The 9,804-nt window shown below is 46.7% G+C and overlaps 1 long non-coding RNA gene across 1 annotated transcript; it reads left to right on the forward strand.

Moving 5' to 3' along the window:
- The first annotated feature begins 402 nt into the window (after positions 1-402).
- LOC117032440 (uncharacterized) lies at positions 403-8,439 on the forward strand. Its single transcript, XR_004424731.1, has 4 exons — positions 403-567; positions 1,091-1,172; positions 6,764-6,900; positions 7,795-8,439. It is a non-coding gene; the product is annotated as an uncharacterized LOC117032440 (long non-coding RNA).
- Positions 8,440-9,804: the final 1,365 nt, after the last annotated feature.

A 9,804-nucleotide genomic window follows, 5' to 3' on the forward strand; every position in this document is an offset into this window, starting at 1 on the left:
TGTGTCAGGTATCCTGTGTTCAATATATATATAAAAAAAAATCATGATGTGAGAGAAAGTTTCAGGCTGTGTGGTGCGCCGGAAGAAAACATTCTTGGGTTCCCATTGGGACACAACTGCTTGGTGACCCAGGGCGAGTGGTTGGTCGAACTCTCAACCTCCTGTGTAAAAGGAGGGCTTGACTCAGCTCTGAGGCCCTCCTGGCTTTGCCCTTCAGGAACCCTGTAGGGTGGCAAAGTGCTCCTGCCCCAGTGCTAGGAAGCGCTTGCTACCAGTCAGATGGCCTGACAAGGGAATGCAGCCCTCACTCACTGCCTGACGGGAGGTCGCAGAGGGGATTGGGGTGGGGTGGACGAAGCTTCAGGGGTCCGAGAGCTCCACTGGGATTGGATGGGAACCAGTGAAAACATCCTATCTTACCTTCTCCACCTCTCTGTTCTCTTCATTTTTGGTTCCCTATATGGGGAAATTCCATCTGCTGAGCTCAAGACGTGATCCATAAACCATAACAGCACCTGTCCCCACTCCAATTGTGCTTGATTATCTTCCAGAGGAGCTTTCTGAAAGGTCAGGTGTGGGGCGTTTTGGCATTGTTGTCGGGGAGGCTGCCAATTTCTACCGAACGCCCAGCAGCAGCACTGAGTGGGAAAAACCCTGGGCTGAGAGGGTGGCCCCGGAGCTGTTCAGGGGCAGCTTTATGGATCTTGTTAATTGGCACCAGTGCCAGCTAAGGGGGAAAGCACTCAGGGTGGGCTGAGGGTAGAGCCACCCTTAGGGTCTTTCTTGCTGGAGATCTGGGGTGCTTGTGGGAGCAGAGGGCCAGAATTAGACACCTATCCCAGGGCCCTGGTTGAGGGTGGAAAGTCATTCCAGGTTGGGCTGGGATTGGAGAGCTGACCTGGTAAAGATGCAACACTCGAAAATATACACTTACTGTTTTTTGGGTTTTTTTCCTGACTAGATAAGTAATATTTTTTTTCATGGTAGGAAATCTGGAAAAACACAAAGTAAAAGAATAAATTTTTAAAAATCATGGCAATCCCATAATCTAGAGTCAATTTCTTTAAAATTCTGGTGTATTTTCTTTCAGAATCTTTTTCTAAACCCAGGCCTAACCCTTCCATTTGAGAATCCCAGGGCAAGAGCTCTTGTGGAGTCCCACAGATCACTGTGTAAGTATTTAACATCTAAATAATTTCTCTAAAATGGGTATCTTTTAAAATATTCAAAACCATGAAGATAAAAGGCAAAATTCAAATTACAATTAGAAAATATTAAAAATTTAAATCAAAGTTATTCCAATAAAGTTGACATTTTACATTTAATTTTAAACACTTGATTAAATTAAATTAAATCTTTAAAATAGTAAAACTATGCTATTTTAATGGCTAATGTACATCTATTAATAGTTATCAACTGGTATTGGGCTTCATGCATATTTTGTCTAGATCTACATACATGCAAATTTAAGAGTAAAATGAATTATTTGCTATTGCAAGATATTCCTCAGCTGTTATGTGCAGCTGCTGCAAATATTTTGCTAATTAGTGAGTACCTCTGGAGTCAGGAATTAGAACACAAAGAAAAGCAAAGAAACGGACACTTGGCACTACTGGGAGATGGTATTTTGTTATGCAAGAAAAGACTGCATTTCATGCTATCTGAGAGGAAGTATTTGACAAATTAATTTTATCTTTTACTTAAACACGTCCATGGCTCAACTCTTCCCTGCCCTCTGAAGCAGTGTTTGTCTCTGGTGGCAGCAGCAGCACAGCCCACACGGTGTGGCATTGGGATTCAGTCCTGTTTTGTTTCATAGACAGAGGGCAAGAGATGGAGACAAATTTCCTGGGGCTTGAATGATGTTATTTGCGAAGTGATGTTTAGGGTTATGTTACGCAGAACTGAGCACCAGATCCCAAGAAACAGAAGTGCCCGTGTCGTCTGTAATAAATATGTGTGTGTGTGTGTTGATGAAATGCAGACCACCCTAAATTGTGGGACCCAAGTATAAGGTCTAAGGAGAATATAAATGTGTATACACACACACACACACACACAGACACACATATATTTTATAATTTAGGAACTTATTATATGTATTATTTTTCCAGTTTTCAGTCATGAACATTTTCTTTATATTCTTCTAAAAACTTATTTTTAATGATTGTACAATAAACCATAAATGAGATATGTCATCATGTATTAAACTAGCCCCCTACCATTGAAATTTTTGTTGTTTCCAATCTTTCTCTCTTATAAACAACACCACAGTGAACATCCTTATGCACATCTGAGATCCATTTCCGGAAGTGGCATCACTAGGTCAAAGAGGATATGCATTGTTTACATAGAACTAAGCCAGGGAGGGCCCCTTTGAGCTGATAAGCTCCTTTATCCTGGTTTGTTAAGGTTTGGTCCCAGGGAGAATGATGATGCAGGCAGCACTGGAACTGGTCCAGGGAGTAGAGTCTGGAGTTCTGGATCGCAGCTGTCTGTGTGAACTAGGACAAGCGTCTCCCTGCCTGAGCCTCAGTTCCTCCATCTGTACAAAGAGGAGTTGAGCTACGTGGGGCTCCATCCATTAGACCACCCTGTCCCCTGCTGGCCAGTTGCTAGATACCAGTCTCGGTGCTGACTCCCGCGGGGAGAAACCAGATACTTGTTGAACTCACTGCAAACCAACTGCCCATTGGGAAACCAGCAAGCTAGGAGAGGTGGAGAGGTGGCTGCTGTTTTGTTTCCAGAAATTGCATTCTTTGAGCTATACTTTCAAACGTCTCATTTGGTTCATTTGTTCAGCAAATGCTCCCTAGCCTAGTTCCCCCTTTGTGCCAGGGCTGTGTGAGGGGGTTGGGAACTCGGTTTTTGCTCTTGATGAACGCACAGCTAAGAAAGGGCAGAACTTGCCACATACAGGACAGAAAGAGAGGTACAGAAAAAATGCTTCGGACATTTCATTATTTGGCTACTGCTGGGCTCTCAAGCCCCTGATATCCATTGGTTTGGATAAGGAGCCCAAATAGGTGGTTGTACTGGGTTGAACAGTGTTCTTCCAAAACTCATGTCTATCTGGAACCTGCAAATGTGATATAGGGTCTTCGCAGGTGTAATCAGGTTAAGATGGGATCATGCTTATGAGTCCTAATCCCCTGACTGGTGTCCTTATAAAAGAAATCAGAGACACAGAGCGACAGAGTGGAGAAGGCCCTGTGACAACAGGAGCAGAGATTGGAATGATACATCTTCAAGCCAAAAAACACCAAGGATTGCCAGGAGCCACCAGAAGCTAGAAGGGGCAAAGAAGGATTCTTCCTCTAGAGCCTTCAGAGAGAGCAGGGCCCTGCCAACACCGTGACTTTGTACTTGTAACCTCCAAATCTGTGAGAGAACAAATTACTGTTGTTTTAAGCCACCCCGTTTGTAGTAATTGGTACAATAGCCCTAGAAAACTAATACAATAGTGACTGTCTGAGGATGAAAGTTGGCAAACAGAGGAGTACTAGGAATCTAATTGTGTGTGCGTGTGAGACAGAGAAATGAGTGTGTGTGGTAGGTGTGAGTAGGAGGAGCTGGGAGGCCCGAGTTGTAGCCTCAGTCCCGCTGCTGGCTGGCTGGCTGGCTGTGTGAGCCTGGGTGAATCTTATCCCCGCTCCGGGCGTTGGTTTGTTGCTCTGTATAGGAAGGATTGGATTAGACCAGTGGGTTTTATAATTCATTCTGCTGCTGTTTTATTTCCTAAAATTACATTCTTTGAGACTAAGCCAAAACTTTTTTCTTTCCTTTCCTTTTCTTTTCTTTTTGAGAATCAGAACTCTTTTTCCTCAGACAAAAGTAAACCTAGAGCCCTACATATAAAAGAGTATATACCATGTTTCCCTGAAAATAAGTCCTAATGCGATTTTTCAGGATGACATCCCCTGAACATAAGCCCTAATGCGTCTTTTGGAGCAAACCGCAATATAAGACCCGGTCTTATTTTCGGGGGAACATGGTATATGGCACATGCATATACATGCAATAGGGCCCTAAGGCTCGGTGGAGCACTTTTGAGGAGTCCTAACCCAACTTCAAGGGTATGAACATGTGCTCAATCCTGCACTGGCCCCCTGGTGTTGAGAAGAGTATATGTGGTGTCAAATAATTGCAGGCAACAACCTAGAAGTGTCACTTTCTTCATTATTTAACAGGAAGATTTGTTCAGTCTTCTGGGTTTACAAGCATGGGGTCACAAAACTTTCCTGTGGGCTCAGAGAGGGTTAAAGGTATTAGTTTCTTGTGGGTGCTGTAACAAATTACCACAAACAAAATTTTATTCTCTTGCAGTTCTTGAAACCAGAAGTCCGAAATCCGTTTCGCTGGGCCAAAATGAAGGTGTTGGCAGGGCCACGCTCCCTTGGGAGGCTCTAAAGGAGAATCCATTCTTTGCTTTTCCCAGTTGTTGGTGGCTGCCAGCCTTCCTTAGCTTATGGCTGTATCATTCCATTCTCTGCCTCTGGGGTCATATTGCCTTTTCTTCTATCTGTGTCAAACCTCCCTGTAGCTTGCTCTTATAAGGACACTTGTGACTTAGGACCATGTAATCGCTGATCCCTCAAGATCCCTCAAGATCCCTCAGTTAATCACATCTGCAGTCTGTGTTGCTGTGAATGGTCAGATTTACAGTGTAAGCCACGGGTGAGGACCTGACACTTGGGAGAGCTGTTATTCAGCCCATACAGAAGTGATGTATCTACAGTGAGTCAGGGGCAGAGACACATTCTGTCAGTTTCCTCCTCTACTTTTTCTTGTTTTTAACTTTAAGTGTGTTTTTCCAGGACCCATCAGCTCCAAGTCAAGTAGTTGTTTCAATCTAGTTGTGGAGGGCGCAGCTCACAGTGGCCCATGAGGGGATCGAACCGGCAACCTTATTGTTAAGAGCGCCGCGATCTAACCAACTGAGCCAACCGGCCGCCCCCACTCCTGTATTATTCTCATTATACCCACCCTCCCGCTCTGCCCAGTAAAGAAGCTTCAGAAGGAACTTGGAGCCCTGTTTTGGGTGAGGGGTGGAGGAGAAGGCACTGTCTGCCACGGCCCTCCCAGGGGAGGAAGAGCCATTTCCATGGAGAAGCACAGAGGAGACCCAGCCGGGCAGCCAGGTCTGAAGCTGGGTCTGGAGGCAGTCCTTTGTCAAAGGTTCATCTGACCAGGGAGGAAACTTGCATACACTGAGCTAGCTCCTGTGCGAGGAGCTTCTCTCTGATGTAATCCCCTCAACAACCCTCTGAGCCAGAGATTGTTAGGACCACTTTACAGATGAGAAAACTGAGGCTCTGAGAGGGCAGGTGACTTGTCCAAGGGGACACAGCTAGTGAATGGTACTGTGGGGATCCAAACTCACCACTGTCTGAAAGCTCCAGAATATCTACTTGGGACTGGGTTTCTGCTGACCTGTGCCAAGGAGCGTGCTCTGAGCACTGGACTCAAGTCTGGGAGCACAGGCTCCCCTTTTAAGTAGTTCTATGGGCAACTTATTCGAAATCTCAGAGCCTCTGTTTCCTCATCTGTAAAATAGGGCTGAGACCCCTTGACCTACCCCCTGGGAAAGACTTGCCGCCACTCCCCACAGAGGAGAAGCTGTAGGTAAGGTTTTGCCAGACCAACAAGCTATGGGCAGCCTTCCAGGAAGAATAGTGGTGAAAGCAAGGTCTGTACATCGGTCTTTGCAAGGCCTGGCACAGAGAAGGGCAACTGACCCCTCCAGAAGGTGCTCAGCAGGCAGGGTGGTGCAGCAAAGCAATTTAGCTGTAGCTGATGGGCATTTAATTTAATTTATCAGGCATTCACTAGGGAGCAATTCTAGGACAAGCTGACCAGGTGATGAAGGCAAGGCATGGTGGCCCCCATCAGTGACCTCACAGATCAAAAGGAGAGATGGGTATGTAAATAACACAGGCTAAGGCAGTGCACAGTCAGGACCAGGAGAGAGACACAAACAGATGAAAGTGGCTACTGAGAAGGGAGTGATCAATACTGACTCAAGGAAGGGGACAGTGGAATCATAGTCTTCTTCGTGGTCCAGTTTCCTTACTGTCTCCAGTTTGATCCTCACTCCCACCTCGGGACACAGAGTAAGATTAGTTGCTAGTATACCATAAATAAATTTTGTTCTTTTGAAATTAAGAATGGAATGGCCACTGTAGAACGTGTAGAAGATGCAAATAAGCAAAAATAAGGAAATAAAACTCACTCATGAGCCCATTGCCCAGTGACCCCCCATTGCCAAGTATTTTGGTCTATTTCCTTCTAGTATTTTTTTTCTCTATAGATTTCACTCTGCAACCTGTTTTGTAGCGTGTTTTTAAAAAAATAATAATAATTTTGTGAAAGTTTTGTACAACTAAATGTTAAATTGCATACCTAATATTTGTCTGATGACTATATCATCCTTTAACCACCCCCTAGAATATAATTCTTAAAATTCTTACATCTTTATTCACACAGTCAATTATTTCGTCAGGATAATTCCTGGGTTTGGCGTTGCAATGTCAGAGGGTAAGCTCATTTGAACAGCCAAATTTGCCCTCCTCAATGGTCATTCTGATTTATATTCTCAGCAACAGTGTTTGAAAGTGCCTGTATCTCTCCCCAAGTTCATCAATGCTGGCTTTTATCACCTTTTAATCTTTTGTTAGTTTGATCATCAAAAATGTCCTCTAGCTGGCTTAACCTGTATTTCTAAGATGATCAGGGATTTTGAACATTTTTCCTATGTTTACAGGCCATCGGTATTGTGTATGTGTCTTTCCTGGTAAAATGTCAAGTTTGTGTTTTCCTGATGTATTTGTAAGATCATCTGAGGTACCAAGACAGGAGATATTGGCCCCCAATTGATGAGACAGCTGAGGTTCAGTGAGGGTAAGTGACTCGCCCAAGGTCACTTGGGCAAATCAGTACTGGAACTGAGACTTCTGCTCTGGGCTTTGCAGTCACTCTCCAGTACTTTGCCCACAACGTCACACTGATAAATGACCCTCTCCTATGGTTCTGGGGGAGGGGAATCAAGCCTGACTTGTTGCAATTTAGTCTTGATTCTTAAAATAATCTATCCTGTAACATACAGTAGTGTTAGCAGAGAAAATATGTTCCGCCACTTACTGCTAAAGGAGCTAGAGATGTGCCGTGGGCTGTGACCCTTTAAGAGCGTGCCCTCCATTCTGATAAATCAGGTCCTGTGTGGGAGATTAGTGCTGACGTGTGTGGGGACAGTTAGCACGATTATTAACAGGACACCATGGCTGGAGACAGCTGGCTCAGCGTACACGAGCGCTCCTAGAGACCCCAAGTCCGGGCTGGACTCTTGAGAGTAGCCTGGACTGGGGGATTGTCTACCCACCCAGCCACACCCCCAGGGATGGCTCTGCAGCTGGATTTGTCCTGTGTCCCCTAGTGGCCTCTTATGCAGCCGAGATCGCACCACTTCTGGAGAGGTCTATCTTGGGAGGAAGGGACCCTGAGGGCAGGGGTGTCTCAAGGACTGTTTCCCAGAACGTAGGCAGACCCATCTCATTTTGCCAAGGCACTAAGTGAGCTCTCACTCAAAATTTAGGCACAACCTGGCGGATTAAGAGTAGAGAGACAGACCGAATAGCAATGAGATCACTTGAAATTCACTGAATGACAGCTCAAAAGACAAAGCAAACCCGACACTTTATTTATTTATTAAATTTTTATTGGGCAATATTGGGGAACAGTGTGTTTTTCCAGGACCCGTCAGCTCCAAGTCAAGTTGTTCTTTTTCTTTTTTTTCAGTCTAGTTGTGGAGGGCGCAGCTCACTGGCCCATGTGGGAATTGAACTGGCGACCTGTGTATTACAAGCACTGCGCTCTAACCGACTGGGAGCCAACCGGCCGCCCCAAACCCTACACTTTAATACACTGACCTCCGGGCGTGTGTCCAAAGCAGATCAAGAGAACCAACGGACAAGGGTAAGGAACAGATTCAGGAGCTGGCTGTTGGATGTCCTGGAAAGAGGCCTGGCTTGGCCTCAGATGATGGGGCAGAAATCCCAGCTGCTTCCCTCACTAAGGTGTGACCCTGGACCAGTAACAGCACAGAAATGGGACTTATGGAGGACAATTAGCAGGGTTTTCACAGTAGAACAACTGGTGCTTTGTTTCAAAGATATTGGTGGTGTGGCCAAGGCTTGGGCATTCTGAACCTTTTCCAACTTCTATCACCCTTTGAAAATCTTTGCCTGAACTTAGGATCCCCTGAGAAACTCCCTTCTCTTGGGAAAGGTGACTCAGAGATGAGGGCTTTTTAAATGACTCACAACTGCCTTTGTGGTTTTGATGTTTAAGAATGAGACTTGGCGTTGAGGATGGACCCAGGCCTGGCTGTGAAGGGAGGTTCTGATGGATTCCTTGGTGTGAAACCTCCCAGACCATTGAAACGTGCAGACTGAATTTTAAAAATAATTGTCCTTTTTAATGATGTAAAACGTGTCATCCAGATTAAAAAATAAACACACTGTATTACTTTCCCAGTCCTTTCTTCCTCCCTCCCATGGCCAGATGGGGATTGCTTGAATATTTCCAGCGTATTTCACATATTTAATAACGCCCTTGGAGGTTCTTCCAGACCTGATGAAAATGTGGGCTTGAACTCTGCCCATAGACTGTTCACAGAAAGGAAAGCTGGTGGTGTCTGTGTGTTGGGGGTGGGGAAGCATCCTATTTTGGAAGCAGCTGGGTCTACGAGTCAAAAGGCCTGTACTTTTTATCTTGAGCCAACAAAGGAAATTGTTTCTCTGCCCCTGCCCCCCACACACTATGGGAAAAAGAAGAGAAAAAAGAAATCACCGCAGCTAAGCAAACTACCGCAGCTTCTGGAGAAGGCCTTCCCCAAGACAGCTTTCCACCAACTCTCTTGAGTTGCAGCCTATCCAAGAAAATAATTAAAGCTTTAATTTATTTACACATCTTCTCTATAGATAGTATAGATCCAACAATTGCCGCCTCCTAATTTACGCACGCGGAGCCCTCCCGGGGCCCCGGCGGCACGCAGCGGCCAAGTACGGGCTCCAGGCCCCCGCCAGGAGGAGGGCGCGGCCCCTCGGAGCGGGGACCCCGGCGGGCTGTCAGCCCCGCTGCGGCGGAACAATGGCTGGCGTCGTGCGCGCGCGGGCCCAGCGGGCAGTCTCGGAGCGGACGCACCTGGGTGATCGGCACCTCCCGAGACACCCCGGGCGCGCGGGCCTGACAGGCGCACGGCGGCTCCTTAATAGACTGCGCGAGTGTTCTCCGGAAGAAGTCTGCCGCGGTCCCCGAGGAGAGATCATCAGGCAGAGTGGTCCCCGGAGCAGGATTTATTAGCAGACAGGATGGGGAAGTTGATTAGCCTCCGCGGCTGAACGGACATCCTGTCAGACAGGCCTCTTAATCCAATCACTTACCTGTCGAGGGGAGCCTCCCGCTGCCCCGCATCGGCCTCCCCTGCCGCCCACCCAAGAACCGGAGGCTGCAGGCCTGGGCCCACCCGGCACAGTCCACTCTTGTGTCTGGGACCAGGCGACAAATGCCCAGGTTTCTCCATCTCTCCTTGCCAGGTCAGCTCTCTGATTCTGTTTTGCTGTTGAGGTAACCTCCAGGTTGCTCTTCTGGACTCAGAGCCGTGATGGTGACCCTTCCTCCCTCCCCCCCCCACAACCTTACCTTCTGTGGCTCCCTATTCCCCACTTAGGAAAATATCCGTTCTTGCCTCATTTGACCCTGAACCACCTGTCCAGTGTCATCCCTGCTGGTCCCTCGCCCTGGGCC

This window comes from Rhinolophus ferrumequinum, chromosome 12 (genome assembly GCF_004115265.2).
Source record: "Rhinolophus ferrumequinum isolate MPI-CBG mRhiFer1 chromosome 12, mRhiFer1_v1.p, whole genome shotgun sequence".
In the NCBI taxonomy this organism is placed as follows: Eukaryota; Metazoa; Chordata; class Mammalia; order Chiroptera; family Rhinolophidae; genus Rhinolophus; species Rhinolophus ferrumequinum.